The sequence below is a fragment of the Notolepis coatsorum genome (genome assembly GCF_963971535.1).
Source record: "Notolepis coatsorum genome assembly, chromosome: 9".
NCBI classification, from domain to species: Eukaryota; Metazoa; Chordata; class Actinopteri; order Aulopiformes; family Paralepididae; genus Notolepis; species Notolepis coatsorum.
The window spans coordinates 133,478,640-133,498,724 of record NC_140173.1 but is presented as its reverse complement, the minus strand read 5'-3'; the positions used below and the strand labels follow the sequence as shown (position 1 = coordinate 133,498,724).

Sequence of the window (20,085 nt, the reverse complement as noted above, 5' to 3'; positions counted from 1 at the left end):
TCTCTCTATCCACGCTGTCAAAGGCTTTTTCATAGTCTATGAAGTTTATGTATAATGGAGAGTTCCATTCTATGGATTGCTCTATAACGATGCGCAGGGTGGCGATCTGGTCCGTACAAGATCTGTTGCTCCGGAAGCCTGTTGCCTGCTGGTCTCGAAGCATGGGATCTACAGTAACCCTCATTCTGTCCAGTATAATTCTGTTGAGAACTTTTCCTGGTACTGATAGAAGCATTATTCCTCTGTAGTTGTTGCAGTTGGTGATATCTCCCTTTTTTGGTAGCTTGATGATGATTCCATCTTTCCATTCTTCTGGAATCTTTTCTTCCTCCCAGATCTTGGTGAAGAGGCTATGAAGCATATCTACCACAGTCTTCAAGTCGGCCTTGATGGCTTCTGCTGGTATTTCATCTGGTCCTGCAGATTTTCCGTCCTTCGTTGAGATAATAGCTTTTTTGATCTCTGCTTTGCTGGGTTTATCACAGTTTATTGGAAGTGTTCTCTCCGCTGGTGTAATGTCCGCTGGCTCTGTCGGGCTGGTTGGTTCAGTAGTTCTTTGAAATGTTCAGCCCATCTTCTCCGCTGCTCCTCTGTTGTTGTAAGTGGGTTTCCCTGTTTGTCTTTTACCGGTTTGTCCATCTGTTGGATCTTGCCTGCTAACTTCCTAGTGATCATATAGAGGTCTTTCATGTTGCCTTGCCCTGCCGCTGTTTCTGCTTGTTTGGCTAGGTTGTCTATGTGATCTCTTTTATCCTTCTTAATGCTACTCTTCACCTCCTTATTGGCTTGGGTGTATTCTTCCTGTGCCTTTGCTTTTGCTGATCTTGTTTTGCTTGTGTTCAGTTTCTCTTTCCTCTACTTTCTTTCTTTCAGTTTCTGGAGTGTTTCCATTGAGACCCATTCCTTGTGTTTTGTCTTCTTCTTTCCCAATATTTCTTTGCAGGTGTCCAGCCACAACATCTTTGTGTGCTGCCATTGAGTTTCTATGTCCGCATCTGTGTCTTCATCCTGTTCCTGTAGTTGCTGGTACCTGTTGGTAAGGCTGATCTGGAATCTACTCTGTATTTCTTTGTTCCCAAGAAGTCCGACGTCATATCTGGTTCTTGTGCCAGTGGTTATGGCGTACTTCTTCAGACGTAGTTTTATGATCATCAGCACGAGATGATGGTCTGATGCCACGTCTGCCCCTCTCTTGACTCGTACATCTTGCCATGACCTCCTGAACTTTCTGTTGATGCATATGTGGTCTATTTGATTCTCCGTAACTTGATCTGGAGATCTCCATGTGGCCTTGTGGATACGTTTGTGGGGGAAGATGCTGCCTCCTATTACCAGTTGGTTGAGGGAGCACAGGTCTGCAAACCTTTCTCCATTTTCATTCATCTGCCCCATTCCATGTACGCCCATGATGTCTTCGTAGCCTGTGTTGTTGGCTCCTATCTTGGCATTGAAATCACCCATGAGGATGGTGATATCTTTTTCTCTCCGTCTGTCCAGTACAGCCTGCAGTTGTTCATAGAAGTTGTCTTTCTTCTCGTCTTCGGTGTCGTTTGTCGGCGCATAGCACTGAATGATGGATAGTCTGATTCTTAGTGGTGAACTTGGTGGTGATGATTCATGGGTTCACCGGTTCCCAACCAATGAGAAAGTGCTGTGCCTCCGGAGCCAGCATCAGGGCCACCCCTTCCGTGTGTGGGGCGCCTTCTTCTGTATGACCGGAGTAGAGCACCATCTCCCCAGATGCCAATCTCAGTTGCCCTGCTTGTAGCCACCTTGTCTCACACAAGCCAAGGAGAGAGATGTTGTAGTTCCTCATCTCCTGTGCTACCTGGACTGTCTTCCCTGGTTCGTACATTGTCCTGATATTCCATGTGGCAATTCTGGTGGTTTTCCTGGGGGTTAAGAGGGGAGTCGGAACAGCTTCCTTTCGGCTTTCACTGCACAGCGTCATGCGCCTCCTCAGGGCTATACGCTAAGCTTTTATACTAGGGGCACACTTGCCCCTAAATGAGAAATTTAGGGGCAAAACATATTTTTTAGGGGCACATTTTTAAATAACAATTTTACCATTATTTATATCGATTGTTTTTGATTTAAAAAAAAAATATATATATATTTTTTAATAAAATATATATATTATATAATCATACTTGTAGTTGTATTATCTGCGAGACATCGCCACCACGCAACAAGTCAAAATGCTCGCTATATGCAACCAGCTCCACTGTCTGTGTGTACTCGAGTAGCCTCCAGCTACGGCCAGGATTCTCCGGAGCTGCAGCTGGACCCTATACTGTAGCCTCCAGCTATGGCCAGGATTCTCCGGCGCTGCAGCTGGACCCTATTGACTATATTCAGCGTGCCCTCAGCTCGAATATGCATCGACTCAGTGTTATAAGACATTGATATCAGGAGCTATCTGTAGCTATTTAGTTTAATGGGACGTTTCGTTTTGAACAGTGAGCTAACGCGAGCTATCATGCACTACTAGACTTGCTGGAGCATTTGTTGATATCAGTAGCTAGCCGGCTGGCAGGCTCACCGAGGTCCCAGTGTCCCACTAGAGACTAGTGTTTACAACAGCCACGGGTGCGGGAGGGAGGAGGAGCAGCAGACGCCGCAGCTCTCTCCGTGTATCTGAGTTCAGTTCAGTTCGGCTCACTATAGGAGGTTGAACGCGTCGAAAATATGAAGCAATACTAACTTTACTTTTCTTCATAGCTAAATGAATCAGACAGTCAGCCAGTCTATCAGAGTGAGTGCTCAGTCGATTGTTCCCGCTGATCATACCTGCTGAGTGCTCACTGCTCAGCTCGCGTGAGTGACGTCATCGCATCATCACACGCCTTGGATAATTTAGGAGTGAAATGCGAATGCAAGGCTTGAAAGCACTACTCGCAAGCCCGCCCCCAGATAATATTTACCAATCGCAACGGCCAATTAAAGGGGCAATTCGCGATCATCTCGTCGCAGTGTACAGCCCTGCTCCTGTGTGGGAGCCCTTCTTTTCCCAGGTCGAGTTGGTTTTGAATTATCGTAGATGCTTTAGTAACATGCTTTTTTTCCAGGTAGGGTTGTTGGCCCTACGCAAACCCATTAACCTCTGGGGGAGGGTTTTGGAGTTGGCTTGTTAGTCCTCTTCCCACGCCTATTGTCTTCCAGGTGATGGATTGCAGCCTCATACCACGTGAGGCCAGACAGGCTGAGGGTTGTGTACAAGCTGTCTCGGCACGTCAAGCCCAACCAACTCCTGCTACTGTGTATTGAAAGCTGCACTAGGCGAGCTAACCCTACCAGCAACGCAAGACAGACAAGCTCTTCTGGTCGGTATAATTTCTAGAGCATTAAAAGTGAACGACACAAATGTAAATCAGTGCCCAAAGTTACATTGCTTGAAGAAATGTCTGTGTGTGATTTGTTGCCATTTTTTTATTATCCTCCATGTTTAAACACGGTGCAGTTACCTCTCGTGGCCACAGGGTGTCAGTGTTCCATAGCTTTTTTTTTGGCAATTGTGTGATAGGTGAGATCATTTCCAGCGTTCTGTGTTGTTTAACTACACACACACACACACACACACACACACACACACACACACACACACAGAAATGTGCAGCGAAAACATTCTGAAATCTATTGGCATACTGTTGGAAACCTAATACAAAATATTACTGCTGCTAGCTGGAAATAAAGTCAACTCAAAAGTTGACAACCGTGCATTTTCAGTTTTTCAACCGTATATTGTACGTTTCTTTAAAGGTCCCCTATCTTATAAATGGTATTTTCCAGTGGTTTGCATTGTTTTCTAGCAATGTGGGGTTGTACCAATACTGACTAGATGTGAAATCTCTACCCAGTCCCGATTCTTCAGTTCAGCTGAGACAACAAAAAAAATACTGAAATTAGCCATTTTGATTTGACTCGCTCGCTGACGTGAATAGGCGCTGATCTGCCACTAGATAAAATGGTCTCACAAATAGACACCAGACCGTTAGATTCAACGGCAACTACAGCTCCAACAGAACTGTATCCACCGGGGCACCACAGGGATCTGTCATCTCACCAGTCCTGTTCACCCTGTTTACCGATGACTGTAGCAGCTCAGACCCTGAGATGCTTTTCATCAAATACTCTGATGACACAGTCATCGTTGACACAACCAACTCCAATGACCGCATCATTGGAGAAATGAACAGGTTCGCAGAGGGGTGTAAGAACAACTTCCTGGACCTAAACCCCAGCAAAACGAAGGAACTGCTGGTGAACTTCAGGCGTGACCCCACAACTCCCCCGGCTCTGGAGATAAATGGCCAGACAATAGAGCGCGTTGAGGAGTACAAATATCTTGGCACCACCATCGACCATAAGCTCACCTATAAGACCAACACAGATAGCATCCACTCTGTGCCAACAGCAACTGTTCTTCCTCAGGAAGATGAGGAAGCTTCAGGTCCGACCATCAATCCTGCAGGCTTTCTACAACTCCTTTGTGGAATCGATAATGTCCTTTAACATCACATCATGGTTTGGAGTGATGCGTGCCATCAACCGGAAACCTCTCGACAGGGTTGTTAAGATTAGCGGGAATATCATTGGGAAGGACCAGGAGCCACTCAGCAGCATCCACAAGAAACAGTTAAAAAGGCCTCCCAAATAGTTGAGGACAACACACACACCCATTACAAACAAATGCCCTCAGGCCGTCGATACAGAGCTTCAACATTGAACAAAAGGGGCTTAGGTAGCTTCGGGCCAACCTTCATCAGACTGCTGAACACCTAGGTCTGGTGGAGGCCGGACTGCCCCCCCCCCCAAGGACTTTGGACTGATGGACATATATCACCTGTACTACTATTATTTATTATTTATATACATATAGAACTGCTCCACATGGATTTTAATATATCATGCTTTAACACATTGGGCGCCAGAGGTCGCTGTGGGCGTAACCTGCAAAGTTTTGGAAACTTGTTAAATCCTCCTCATGTTCTATCACTCCAAACAGCCTTCCTGATCTCTTAAGGGTAAATCAGAGTGAAATCAAGGGCAAAATGGATATTGCAGACAGCTTTAATAATCATTTTATTTCTGCTGGCTCAATCTTTGATTCTAGCAACTCAGGGATGATCGCTGCAGAAGGAGAGCCAGGTCCTCCGCCACTTGACCCTGATCAACTGTTCACCTTTGCCCCCATCTTGACCTCTCAGGTTCACAAAGCTTTAATGAGCCTAGATGTAAAGAAATCTTCAGGCCCAGACAAGATCAAATCAAATCAAATCAAATTTATTTATAAGGCCCGACAACACACGTTAATGTCCCCATGGGCCGTACAGGTCTTCTTTAAACAAGTCAAGAAGAAAACATAACAATAAGTCAAGAACAGAACAAGAACACCATAAGGTCCAAACATTTTTAGATGAATGCAAAAAAAATAAAAAATTAAAGAATGCAAGCACTCCCAGACATACCCCACGCGAAGGTAAGGAAAAACTCACTAAAACCTAACAATAGGGAAAAAAGCTCCACAGGCAGTGTGGAGGAGAGAAACCTTAGAAGGGCCATTCAAGGGGGTATCTCCCTTCTTAGATGTTGGTGATAGTAGTGTTGCAGACGGACAGTTGGTAAGCATGCACTCATGTGTGTAGTGAAGATAGAGCCGTTCTTCTTCAAAGTTGCTGCAGGTCTGATTGCAGAACCCATAACCTCTATTTTGAATCTCAGTCTTTGTGCTGGTGAATTACCTAGCTCATGGAAGTCGGCCATGGTTCTCCCCTTGTTAAAGGGCGGAGACCCCTCTGACCTAAATAATTATCGCCCTATTTCCAGACTGTCTGTAATGGCCAAAGTCTTTGAATCTCTTGTAAACGAACAACTGAAAAAGTTTCTAACTGACCATAATATTCTTAACAAGTCTCAGTCAGGCTTCAGATCAGGCCATAGTACTACTTCAGCAACTATGCTAGTCTCAAATGACATAATTGAAGCACTGGACAAGAAAAAACACTGTGCAGCATTGTTTGTTGATCTGTCTAAAGCTTTTGATTCTGTGGATCATGCATTGCTACTGCAGAGGCTTGGCTGCATAGGTCTTGGTAAAATGGCTTTGAGCTGGTTTAAAAACGATCTATCTGAAAGAACTCAGTGTGTTTCAGTAGAAGATTATACCTCAGCTGCTCTTATTGTAAACAAAGGTGTTCCACAAGGTTCTATTTTGGCCCCTGTCTTATTTTCCATCTTTATAAATGAACTAGGAAATGGGATAAACCCAGCACGTTTTCATTTATACGCCGATGATACAGTTGTTTACACAGTGGCTTCCTCTTTAACTCAGGCCATAGAGCTTCTACAGGATGCTTTTAATACACTACAACACTCCTTGCTAAGGCTAAGACTGGTCCTTAATGCAAAAAAGACCAAGTACATGACCTTCTCTCGCTCTCGAGCTAATACAGCTGTCCCTCAGATTCTGACACTGGCAGGGACATGCCTTGACAAAGTAGCATCCTATAAATATCTGGGCATATGGATTGATGAAAAGATGGCCTTTGATGTTCATATTGGGAACCTACTGAGAAAACTTAGATCTAAACTGGGCTTTTTCTTCCGGTTAAAGAAATGTTTCCCGTCTGAAGCCAGGAAGAGAATTGTGCAGAGTTCCTTTCTGCCTGTATTAGACTATGGCGATGTAATCTATATGCATGCTCCTTCCTCCCTGCTTAAAAAGCTGGATTCTGCGTACCATACTGCCATACGTTTTGTAACAGGTGCAGGCTCTCGCACCCACCACTGCACTTTGTATCAGTCTTTAGGATGGTCCTCTCTGTACCAAAGAAGACAATCACACATGTTGATTTTTATCCTTAAGTCATTGCTAGGTAAGCTACCCTTATATATCTCCAGACTTCTGTCCTTTTATACTTGCTTTTTTAATACCAGACAAGCAGCAAATGGGATGCTTTTAAATGTTCCTTTGATGCAGTCAGAGCTTGGTAAAGCTGCATTCTCCCACTATGCTCCCTTTTTATGGAATACGCTGCAAGTAAAACTTTGTCTACAGGCACTTCCTACTGTGAATGCTTTTAAAGGTATGCTACGATTAGCCCTTTATGAAACATGTAAATGTTTTACCTGATGCTATTGCTGATCTGATTATGCTCCTTGCCACTGCACAAATGGCCTTCTGTATTTATATTTGAATTGTATGTTTTTTGTTTAATGCCCTGTTTTATGTTGAAACTTGTTGTGTGCCGTGTTGGTCAGGACTCCCTGGAAGAAGAGATCTTGTATCTCAATGGGACATTCCTGGATAAATAAAGGATAAATCAAAATAAAAAATATAGCCGTGCGTGCCAGCGCTGTAATGAACGGGGGTACATGCCGGTGTTTGCAGTGCTAAAACTATATTACATATATAGCTATGGATCTAATAATATAGTCGATTGTCATTGAGTTTCTTCTGGTCAAGATGCAAAAAACAGATATCGGTATTATGTTTCATCATGCATGCATGAAAGGGGGGGTTTATGCTTCGATCGTCACCAACGGCATACGTTGTGGAGTAACGTTACAGGATACACACGGATCACAATGGAGGCATGCTCAGATCAGCACAAGATTGATAACATATATCACTTACCTTGACTAGGATGTACTGCAAAAAGAATAATCCAATTATCTGATCACCATTCCATGTATTGATCTCGATCGTGTTGCCAAGATAATCCATGAAATTACATGAATCCACGGCTTGATTCTCCCCAATCCATGTGTTATAACCGTTGCTACTGCCCGAGTAGGAAAACCCGGACTGGATTTGTTAGATCAACATACAGGCTGAGCCAGAGTGAATCCAAGGATGTGCAATAGCGGCCGCAAGGCGTTAGGCGGCGGTATTGGACGTTTGCGATCTCAGACCCATTCAGGACAGCCTGCACAGGCTGCCCGATGAATTATCAATGGAAATAGCGAATAAAAGAAATAACGATCCAGAAATGTCAGTGATTGGCATTTTTGATGTTTATCCGTGAACGGCACTGAAAGTGTTAAGTACTGTAGTTTTAATGTAGTTGGTGTTTTTTGATATAGTGGTCTTTTTACTGTAGTTTTAACGAAGCTGGTGTTTTTTTATAGTGGTGAGTGTCTATGTATTGTGACTGTATGTTTGTGTTTTAACCACTGCACAAATGAAGTTCCGAAAGGAAAATAAAGTAATTTGAAGTTTGAAGTTGAAGAAGTGCACTGTAATAAAATACATTTTGTTCAATGGGGGATTTTTTTATGTACCGAATACCGTGATATACAGTGAAACCGTGGTATTTTTGCCTAAGGTTATCGTACCCTCAAAATGTCATACCGGCACATGCCTAGTCTACACTATAGGCTACACTATACTATAGTTTAAGGCTACTTTCACTGTTTTACTGCATTACTGTACTGTTATATTGTCACTTTTTTATCAATAAAAAAAATATATTACCGTACTTTTCGCACTATAAGCCGCACCAGACTATAAGCCGCAGCAGCTAAATTGAATGATGTGTACATATATAAGCCGCACTGGACTATAAGCCGCAGGTGTTTTAATGTTTAATTACCATATGTAATTAGCATTGGGACACAATACTGTCGGACAAATAACAAGAATTAACTCATTTACAAGTTGTATTAAGTTTAGCAAATAAGGGAACAGATAAATAACATTTCAATGCAGTCAAAAAAGCAATATTTAGATGTTTACATTTTCGAGTTTGGTCACGTCGAGTCACATATAAACCGCACCGTTATATAAGCCGCAGGGTCGCAAAATGGGGAAAAAAGCCGCGGCTTATAGTCCGAAAAGTACGGTACATATATATTGTTGGTGCTCCTTACATTTTGGTGGGTGCTCCTAAATTTGTGCTGGTGCTCCCAACTTTTTGAAGTTGGGAGCACCAGTGCTACCAAGTAGAAATGTTAATTTCGTGCCCTGCCACTGGTAAGTAGGACATACCGGTTCATACACAGTACTCAATGTATTGTATTACCGGCACATGCATTAATAATATATGCATGAGGCTACCTACCACTGGGAATACACAGAATGTCAAGCACATACATCTCTGATGGTGGTGGAGACTCCTTTTTAGAGGCACTCACGAGTTGTCTAGTTTTATACAAATTACTCTTCAACGATAACCGGAGTTGTGTGTGTGTGTGTGTGTGTGTGCGTGCGTGCGTGCGTGCGTGCGTGCGTGCGTGCGTGCGTGCGTGCGTGCATGCGTGCGTGCGTGCGTGCGTGCGTCCAGCCTCTCCATTCCATTATTAGCATGAGGGGATGTTATTATTATTGGCGAGATGAGCAGCATATGCTGGTCTGGCCTGTCTCCAGCCCTGCCTTATTATCTGTCAGTCGCACGCACTCTCTCTCACTCACGCGCACACATAATCAGTAGGACATGTCTTCATCTCCCACACACACACACACACACACACACATTCATATTGCACACACACAAAGTCTTAACAACACACACAGACGTGTTAATCAAAACGCTTGTTACGTTAACGAAACACAGCTCCCTCTCCTCCATCCCATCCCTCCATCCGTCTGCCCCTTTCTCTCTACTTCTGTCCCATCGCTCCTCCAGAGGTGAACGACGGAGCGGCTGAGAGGATGGAAGTAAAGGAGCGAGGAGTGAAGAGGGGATTAGAGGAGGGAGGGAGGACTAGGTGAGAGAGGGTGAAGAGGGGATTAGAGGAGGGAGGGAGGACTAGGTGAGAGAGGGTGAAGAGGGGATTAGAGGAGGGAGGGAGGACTAGGTGAGAGAGGGTGAAGAGGGGATTAGAGGAGGGAGGGAGGACTAGGTGAGAGGAGAGGGTGAAGAGGGGATTAGAGGAGGGAGGGAGGACTAGGTGAGAGAGGGTGAAGAGGGGATTAGAGGAGGGAGGGAGGACTAGGTGAGAGGAGAGGGTGAAGAGGGGATTAGAGGACGGAGGGAGGACTAGGTGAGAGAGGGTGAAGAGGGGATTAGAGGAGGGAGGGAGGACTAGGTGAGAGAGGGTGAAGAGGGGATTAGAGGAGGGAGGGAGGACTAGGTGAGAGAGGGTGAAGAGGGGATTAGAGGAGGGAGGGAGGACTAGGTGAGAGGAGAGGGTGAAGAGGGGATTAGAGGAGGGAGGGAGGACTAGGTGAGAGAGGGTGAAGAGGGGATTAGAGGAGGGAGGGAGGACTAGGTGAGAGGAGAGGGTGAAGAGGGGATTAGAGGAGGGAGGGAGGACTAGGTGAGAGGAGAGGGTGAAGAGGGGATTAGAGGACGGAGGGAGGACTAGGTGAGAGAGAGGGTGAAGAGGGGATTAGAGGAGGGAGGGAGGACTAGGTGAGAGAGAGGGTGAAGAGGGGATTAGAGGAGGGAGGGAGGACTAGGTGAGAGAGAGGGTGAAGAGGGGATTAGAGGAGGGAGGGAGGACTAGGTGAGAGAGGGTGAAGAGGGGATTAGAGGAGGGAGGGAGGACTAGGTGAGAGAGGGTGAAGAGGGGATTAGAGGACGGAGGGAGGACTAGGTGAGAGAGGGTGAAGAGGGGATTAGAGGAGGGAGGGAGGACTAGGTGAGAGAGGGTGAAGAGGGGATTAGAGGACGGAGGGAGGACTAGGTGAGAGAGGGTGAAGAGGGGATTAGAGGAGGGAGGGAGGACTAGGTGAGAGAGGGTGAAGAGGGGATTAGAAGAGGGAGGGAGGACTAGGTGAGAGAGGGTGAAGAGGGGATTAGAGGAGGGAGGGAGGACTAGGTGAGAGAGGGTGAAGAGGGGATTAGAGGAGGGAGGGAGGACTGGGTGAGAGAGGGTGAAGAGGGGATTAGAGGACGGAGGGAGGACTAGGTGAGAGAGGGTGAAGAGGGGATTAGAGGACGGAGGGAGGACTAGGTGAGAGAGGGTGAAGAGGGGATTAGAGGACGGAGGGAGGACTAGGTGAGAGAGGGTGAAGAGGGGATTAGAGGAGGGAGGGAGGACTAGGTGAGAGAGGGTGAAGAGGGGATTAGAGGACGGAGGGAGGACTAGGTGAGAGAGGGTGAAGAGGGGATTAGAGGAGGGAGGGAGGACTAGGTGAGAGAGGGTGAAGAGGGGATTAGAGGACGGAGGGAGGACTAGGTGAGAGAGGGTGAAGAGGGGATTAGAGGAGGGAGGGAGGACTAGGTGAGAGAGGGTGAAGAGGGGATTAGAGGAGGGAGGGAGGACTAGGTGAGAGAGGGTGAAGAGGGGATTAGAGGAGGGAGGGAGGACTAGGTGAGAGAGGGTGAAGAGGGGATTAGAGGACGGAGGGAGGACTAGGAGAGAGAGGGTGAAGAGGGGATCAGAGGACGGAGGGAGGACTAGGTGAGAGAGGGTGAAGAGGGGATTAGAGGACAGAGGGAGGACTAGGTGAGAGAGGGTGAAGAGGGGATTAGAGGAGGGAGGGAGGACTAGGTGAGAGAGGGTGAAGAGGGGATTAGAGGACGGAGGGAGGACTAGGTGAGAGAGGGTGAAGAGGGGATTAGAGGAGGGAGGGAGGACTAGGTGAGAGAGGGTGAAGAGGGGATTAGAGGACAGAGGGAGGACTAGGTGAGAGAGGGTGAAGAGGGGATTAGAGGACGGAGGGAGGACTAGGTGAGAGAGGGTGAAGAGGGGATTAGAGGAGGGAGGGAGGACTAGGTGAGAGAGGGTGAAGAGGGGATTAGAGGAGGGAGGGAGGACTAGGTGAGAGAGGGTGAAGAGGGGATTAGAAGAGGGAGGGAGGACTAGGTGAGAGAGGGTGAAGAGGGGATTAGAGGAGGGAGGGAGGACTAGGTGAGAGAGGGTGAAGAGGGGATTAGAGGACGGAGGGAGGACTAGGTGAGAGAGGGTGAAGAGGGGATTAGAGGAGGGAGGGAGGACTAGGTGAGAGAGAGGGTGAAGAGGGGATTAGAGGAGGGAGGGAGGACTAGGTGAGAGAGGGTGAAGAGGGGATTAGAGGAGGGAGGGAGGACTAGGTGAGAGAGGGCGAAGAGGGGATTAGAGGAGGGAGGGAGGACTAGGTGAGAGAGGGTGAAGAGGGGATTAGAGGAGGGAGGGAGGACTAGGTGAGAGAGGGTGAAGAGGGGATTAGAGGAGGGAGGGAGGACTAGGTGAGAGAGGGCGAAGAGGGGATTAGAGGACGGAGGGAGGACTAGGTGAGAGAGGGCGAAGAGGGGATTAGAGGAGGGAGGGAGGACTAGGTGAGAGAGGGTGAAGAGGGGATTAGAGGAGGGAGGGAGGACTAGGTGAGAGAGGGTGAAGAGGGGATTAGAGGAGGGAGGGAGGACTAGGTGAGAGAGGGTGAAGAGGGGATTAGAGGAGGGAGGGAGGACTAGGTGAGAGAGGGTGAAGAGGGGATTAGAGGAGGGAGGGAGGACTAGGTGAGAGAGGGTGAAGAGGGGATTAGAGGACGGAGGGAGGACTAGGTGAGAGAGGGTGAAGAGGGGATTAGAGGAGGGAGGGAGGACTAGGTGAGAGAGGGTGAAGAGGGGATTAGAGGACGGAGGGAGGACTAGGTGAGAGAGGGTGAAGAGGGGATTAGAGGAGGGAGGGAGGACTAGGTGAGAGAGGGTGAAGAGGGGATTAGAGGAGGGAGGGAGGACTAGGTGAGAGAGGGTGAAGAGGGGATTAGAGGACGGAGGGAGGACTAGGTGAGAGAGGGTGAAGAGGGGATTAGAGGAGGGAGGGAGGACTAGGTGAGAGAGGGTGAAGAGGGGATTAGAGGAGGGAGGGAGGACTAGGTGAGAGAGGGTGAAGAGGGGATTAGAGGAGGGAGGGAGGACTAGGTGAGAGAGGGTGAAGAGGGGATTAGAGGAGGGAGGGAGGACTATAGGTGAGAGAGGGTGAAGAGGGGATTAGAGGAGGGAGGGAGGACTAGGTGAGAGAGGGTGAAGAGGGGATTAGAGGAGGGAGGGAGGACTAGGTGAGAGAGGGTGAAGAGGGGATTAGAGGAGGGAGGGAGGACTAGGTGAGAGAGGGTGAAGAGGGGATTAGAGGAGGGAGGGAGGACTAGGTGAGAGAGGGTGAAGAGGGGATTAGAGGACGGAGGGAGGACTAGGTGAGAGAGGGTGAAGAGGGGATTAGAGGAGGGAGGGAGGACTAGGTGAGAGAGGGTGAAGAGGGGATTAGAGGGAGGGAGGGAGGACTAGGTGAGAGAGGGTGAAGAGGGGATTAGAGGGAGGGAGGGAGGACTAGGTGAGAGAGGGTGAAGAGGGGATTAGAGGACGGAGAGGGAGGACTAGGTGAGAGAGGGTGAAGAGGGAATTAGAGGGAGGGAGGGAGGACTAGGTGAGAGAGGGTGAAGAGGGAATTAGAGGGAGGGAGGGAGGACTAGGTGAGAGAGGGTGAAGAGGGGATTAGAGGACGGAGAGGGAGGACTAGGTGAGAGAGGGTGAAGAGGGAATTAGAGGGAGGGAGGGAGGACTAGGTGAGAGAGGGTGAAGAGGGGATTAGAGGACGGAGGGAGGACTAGGTGAGAGAGGGTGAAGAGGGGATTAGAGGAGGGAGGGAGGACTAGGTGAGAGAGGGTGAAGAGGGGATTAGAGGAGGGAGGGAGGACTAGGTGAGAGAGGGTGAAGAGGGGATTAGAGGAGGGAGGGAGGACTAGGTGAGAGAGGGTGAAGAGGGGATTAGAGGAGGGAGGGAGGACTAGGTGAGAGAGGGTGAAGAGGGGATTAGAGGAGGGAGGGAGGGAGGACTAGGTGAGAGAGGGTGAAGAGGGGATTAGAGGAGGGAGGGAGGACTAGGTGAGAGAGGGTGAAGAGGGGATTAGAGGACGGAGGGAGGACTAGGTGAGAGAGGGTGAAGAGGGGATTAGAGGAGGGAGGGAGGACTAGGTGAGAGGAGAGGGTGAAGAGGGGATTAGAGGAGGGAGGGAGGACTAGGTGAGAGAGGGTGAAGAGGGGATTAGAGGAGGGAGGGAGGACTAGGTGAGAGGAGAGGGTGAAGAGGGGATTAGAGAGGGAGGACTAGGTGAGAGAGGGTGAAGAGGGGATTAGAGGAGGGAGGGAGGACTAGGTGAGAGAGGGTGAAGAGGGGATTAGAGGAGGGAGGGAGGACTAGGTGAGAGAGGGTGAAGAGGGGATTAGAGGAGGGAGGGAGGACTAGGTGAGAGAGGGTGAAGAGGGGATTAGAGGAGGGAGGGAGGACTAGGTGAGAGAGGGTGAAGAGGGGATTAGAGGAGGGAGGGAGGACTAGGTGAGAGAGGGTGAAGAGGGGATTAGAGGAGGGAGGGAGGACTAGGTGAGAGAGGGTGAAGAGGGGATTAGAGGACGGAGGGAGGACTAGGTGAGAGAGGGTGAAGAGGGGATTAGAGGACGGAGGGAGGACTAGGTGAGAGAGGGTGAAGAGGGGATTAGAGGAGGGAGGGAGGACTAGGTGAGAGAGGGTGAAGAGGGGATTAGAGGAGGGAGGGAGGACTAGGTGAGAGAGGGTGAAGAGGGGATTAGAGGAGGGAGGGAGGACTAGGTGAGAGAGGGTGAAGAGGGGATTAGAGGAGGGAGGGAGGACTAGGTGAGAGAGGGTGAAGAGGGGATCAGAGGACGGAGGGAGGACTAGGTGAGAGAGGGTGAAGAGGGGATTAGAGGGAGGACTAGGTGAGAGAGGGTGAAGAGGGGATTAGAGGAGGGAGGGAGGACTAGGTGAGAGAGGGTGAAGAGGGGATTAGAGGAGGGAGGGAGGACTAGGTGAGAGAGGGTGAAGAGGGGATTAGAGGAGGGAGGGAGGACTAGGTGAGAGGAGAGGGTGAAGAGGGGATTAGAGGAGGGAGGGAGGACTAGGTGAGAGAGGGTGAAGAGGGGATTAGAGGAGGGAGGGAGGACTAGGTGAGAGAGGGTGAAGAGGGGATTAGAGGAGGGAGGGAGGACTAGGTGAGAGAGGGTGAAGAGGGGATTAGAGGACGGAGGGAGGACTAGGTGAGAGAGGGTGAAGAGGGGATTAGAGGACGGAGGGAGGACTAGGTGAGAGAGGGTGAAGAGGGGATTAGAGGAGGGAGGGAGGACTAGGTGAGAGAGGGTGAAGAGGGGATTAGAGGAGGGAGGGAGGACTAGGTGAGAGAGGGTGAAGAGGGGATTAGAGGAGGGAGGGAGGACTAGGTGAGAGAGGGTGAAGAGGGGATTAGAGGAGGGAGGGAGGACTAGGTGAGAGAGAGGGTGAAGAGGGGATTAGAGGACGGAGGGAGGACTAGGTGAGAGAGGGTGAAGAGGGGATTAGAGGAGGGAGGGAGGACTAGGTGAGAGGAGAGGGTGAAGAGGGGATTAGAGGACGGAGGGAGGACTAGGTGAGAGAGGGTGAAGAGGGGATTAGAGGAGGGAGGACTAGGTGAGAGAGGGTGAAGAGGGGATTAGAGGAGGGAGGGAGGACTAGGGGAGAGAGGGTGAAGAGGGGATTAGAGGAGGGAGGGAGGACTAGGTGAGAGAGGGTGAAGAGGGGATTAGAGGAGGGAGGGAGGACTAGGTGAGAGAGGGTGAAGAGGGGATTAGAGGAGGGAGGGAGGACTAGGGGAGAGAGGGTGAAGAGGGGATTAGAGGAGGGAGGGAGGACTAGGTGAGAGAGGGTGAAGAGGGGATTAGAGGAGGGAGGGAGGACTAGGTGAGAGAGAGGGTGAAGAGGGGATTAGAGGACGGAGGGAGGACTAGGTGAGAGAGAGGGTGAAGAGGGGATTAGAGGAGGGAGGGAGGGAGGACTAGGTGAGAGAGGGTGAAGAGGGGATTAGAGGACGGAGGGAGGACTAGGTGAGAGAGAGGGTGAAGAGGGGATTAGAGGAGGGAGGGAGGACTAGGTGAGAGAGGGTGAAGAGGGGATTAGAGGAGGGAGGGAGGACTAGGTGAGAGAGGATGAAGAGGGGATTAGAGGAGGGAGGGAGGACTAGGTGAGAGAGGGTGAAGAGGGGATTAGAGGAGGGAGGGAGGACTAGGTGAGAGAGGGTGAAGAGGGGATTAGAGGAGGGAGGGAGGACTAGGTGAGAGAGGGTGAAGAGGGGATTAGAGGACGGAGGGAGGACTAGGTGAGAGAGGGTGAAGAGGGGATTAGAGGATGGAGGGAGGACTAGGTGAGAGAGAGGGTGAAGAGGGGATTAGAGGAGGGAGGGAGGACTAGGTGAGAGAGGGTGAAGAGGGGATTAGAGGAGGGAGGGAGGACTAGGTGAGAGAGGGTGAAGAGGGGATTAGAGGAGGGAGGGAGGACTAGGTGAGAGAGGGTGAAGAGGGGATTAGAGGACGGAGGGAGGACTAGGTGAGAGAGGGTGAAGAGGGGATTAGAGGATGGAGGGAGGACTAGGTGAGAGAGGGTGAAGAGGGGATTAGAGGAGGGAGGGAGGACTAGGTGAGAGGAGAGGGTGAAGAGGGGATTAGAGGAGGGAGGGAGGACTAGGTGAGAGGAGAGGTGAAGAGGGGATTAGAGGACGGAGGGAGGACTAGGTGAGAGAGGGTGAAGAGGGGATTAGAGGACGGAGGGAGGACTAGGTGAGAGAGGGTGAAGAGGGGATTAGAGGAGGGAGGGAGGACTAGGTGAGAGAGGGTGAAGAGGGGATTAGAGGAGGGAGGGAGGACTAGGTGAGAGAGAGGGTGAAGAGGGGATTAGAGGAGGGAGGGAGGACTAGGTGAGAGAGAGGGTGAAGAGGGGATTAGAGGAGGGAGGGAGGACTAGGTGAGAGAGGGTGAAGAGGGGATTAGAGGAGGGAGGGAGGACTAGGTGAGAGAGGGTGAAGAGGGGATTAGAGGACGGAGGGAGGACTAGGTGAGAGAGGGTGAAGAGGGGATTAGAGGAGGGAGGGAGGACTAGGTGAGAGAGGGTGAAGAGGGGATTAGAGGAGGGAGGGAGGACTAGGTGAGAGAGGGCGAAGAGGGGATTAGAGGAGGGAGGGAGGACTAGGTGAGAGAGGGTGAAGAGGGGATTAGAGGGAGGAGGGAGGACTAGGTGAGAGAGGGTGAAGAGGGGATTAGAGGAGGGAGGGAGGACTAGGTGAGAGAGGGTGAAGAGGGGATTAGAGGAGGGAGGGAGGACTAGGTGAGAGAGGGCGAAGAGGGGATTAGAGGAGGGAGGGAGGACTAGGTGAGAGAGGGTGAAGAGGGGATTAGAGGAGGGAGGGAGGACTAGGTGAGAGAGGGTGAAGAGGGGATTAGAGGAGGGAGGGAGGACTAGGTGAGAGAGGGTGAAGAGGGGATTAGAGGAGGGAGGGAGGACTAGGTGAGAGAGGGTGAAGAGGGGATTAGAGGAGGGAGGGAGGACTAGGTGAGAGAGGGCGAAGAGGGGATTAGAGGAGGGAGGGAGGACTAGGTGAGAGAGGGTGAAGAGGGGATTAGAGGAGGGAGGGAGGACTAGGTGAGAGAGGGCGAAGAGGGGATTAGAGGAGGGAGGGAGGACTAGGTGAGAGAGGGTGAAGAGGGGATTAGAGGAGGGAGGGAGGACTAGGTGAGAGAGGGTGAAGAGGGGATTAGAGGACGGAGGGAGGACTAGGTGAGAGAGGGTGAAGAGGGGATTAGAGGACGGAGGGAGGACTAGGTGAGAGAGGGTGAAGAGGGGATTAGAGGACGGAGGGAGGACTAGGTGAGAGGAGAGGGTGAAGAGGGGATTAGAGGATGGAGGGAGGACTAGGTGAGAGAGAGGGTGAAGAGGGGATTAGAGGAGGGAGGGAGGACTAGGTGAGAGAGAGGGTGAAGAGGGGATTAGAGGAGGGAGGGAGGACTAGGGGAGAGAGGGTGAAGAGGGGATTAGAGGACGGAGGGAGGACTAGGTGAGAGAGGGTGAAGAGGGGATTAGAGGACGGAGGGAGGACTAGGTGAGAGAGGGTGAAGAGGGGATTAGAGGACGGAGGGAGGACTAGGTGAGAGGAGAGGGTGAAGAGGGGATTAGAGGATGGAGGGAGGACTAGGTGAGAGAGGGTGAAGAGGGGATTAGAGGAGGGAGGGAGGACTAGGTGAGAGAGGGTGAAGAGGGGATTAGAGGAGGGAGGGAGGACTAGGTGAGAGAGGGTGAAGAGGGGATTAGAGGACGGAGGGAGGACTAGGTGAGAGAGGGTGAAGAGGGGATTAGAGGAGGGAGGGAGGACTAGGTGAGAGAGGGTGAAGAGGGGATTAGAGGAGGGAGGGAGGACTAGGTGAGAGAGGGTGAAGAGGGGATTAGAGGAGGGAGGGAGGACTAGGTGAGAGAGGGTGAAGAGGGGATTAGAGGACGGAGGGAGGACTAGGTGAGAGAGGGTGAAGAGGGGATTAGAGGAGGGAGGGAGGACTAGGTGAGAGAGGGTGAAGAGGGGATTAGAGGAGGGAGGGAGGACTAGGTGCGCGACAGAAGGGTGGCGTGATGACAGCGTGACGGGAAAGGAGAGAGGAGATCAAGTCGGGTGGTGGAGAGGAGCCCAGAACATATCTTTGGACTTTGATTCTGGAGTGGCTTCCTTCCCCCTTCCATACTTTCCTACACACAGACACACACTTAACACACACACGTCTGTACCTATGTGCTCTAGCCAGCTTGCAGGTGCCACTGGTCTTGAACCCGCGCTGTGGCCCGCTCCGTCCAGCCCACCCCCTGTTCTGTCTGCTTGTGCCAGTGAAAGGCCCACCGTGCCAGGGGGGGATAGCTGGCAAGGACCCCGAGGGTGGCATCTGGTGGTTTATTTTAGCGTCACAACGCGCGCGCCGACACCCTACTAACAGCGGCCTATGAAGACATGCCACTATGTGATGTTTGCCACTGTGGATAGAGTGAGAAAGCGAGAGAGAGCTTCTTGGCAAGCAAGGAAGCGACCTGACTACTTTGTGCGTTTCTGGAACAGATATATACACCTCAACCCTCCTTATCTGTGCTCCCGCGGAGACAATTAGGACACTTTCTGGTCCCCAGACCATGTTTGTATGTTTTTTTTCACCACCAACTGCTTGTTTTTATTTAGTTTTAAATCGTCTCTAACCCCACAGGATATAGACTCTCTTTGGCTATCTTATACTGATGTCTGTCTGTCTCTCGGTCTCAGTCTGTCTGTCCTTGTGTCTCTGTTTTTACAAGTGTACCCTGAGATGGTGGCGTGACGTCTTGACATGATCAGGGGCTGAAATGCCAAATTGTAGACGGGTGTCCATTAATATAGTACAACATGTCAAAGAGTGTTGGTGGTGCTAAGCGTGTTAAGGTGCATGTCGTGTATTTTTGGTATCGTAGGTTCGATTCTGGTTCATGCCCCTTGATGGTTTTGTCATCATCCTCTCCCATAACAAGAAGGTCACAGGGGAAATGTACCCACAATACCCCGCCACACCAATTCAGTTCCACACATTCACACCTGGGAGCTGCCCTGTACGCGTGTATACTTTGGACAACAAATGTTTGTTTCCGCGTTCGAGTTTTGCGCTCTGATTGGCCAGGTCATGTGACATGTGCGCCAATCGTGGGACAGCAAGTTCTGCGCCTATTTCCGGGTCTAACAGCCTGCAAACTACCTGACGTTCTATCGCCATGCTCTAAGACAAACTCTAACCTTAACCAACTTCGAAAGAGTGCCTAAGCTTAACCGTCGGAATCAGGGCAGGCGTTCTATCGCTAAGACAAACTCTAACCTTAACCAACTGGGATCATCCCTATGTTCCCCGGGTCCTATGTTCCCCGCTTTGATTGATTAATAGATTGAACATTTTATAAATTTTTATTATTTTATTAATTATTAATGTCCGCCTTGTTTCGAACGGTTAAGCTTAGGCCCTCTTTCGAACTGGTTAATGTTAGAGTTTGGAATCAGGGCTGGTGGTCTAAAATGTTCAATCAATCAATCAATCAAAGCGGGGAACATAGAACCCGGGGAACATAGGACCCGGGGAACATAGACATGCTCCCAACCAACTTCGAAAGAGTGCCTAAGCTTAACCGTCGGAATCAGGGCAGGCGTTCTATCGCCATGCTCTAAGACAAACTCTAACCTTAACCAACTTCGAAAGAGCGCCTAAGCTTAACCAGTGTAGAAACTTGCGGTCCCACGATTGGCGCACATGTCACATGACCAGAAACGCGTGTGGCCAATCAGAGAGGCGGAAACAAACATTTGTTGTCGAAAGTATTCAGGCGCCCTGTACATCCACAGTCTGACACTGT

General features: G+C 50.2%; 1 protein-coding gene across 1 annotated transcript in view; it reads left to right on the top strand.

Annotated features, from left to right (window-relative positions):
* akt3a (v-akt murine thymoma viral oncogene homolog 3a) overlaps positions 1-20,085 on the top strand; it is a gene marked incomplete at its 3' end in the record, with an annotated part of 88,844 nt that overhangs the window by 55,885 nt on the left and 12,874 nt on the right. The gene's annotated exons all lie outside the window — the stretch shown is intronic.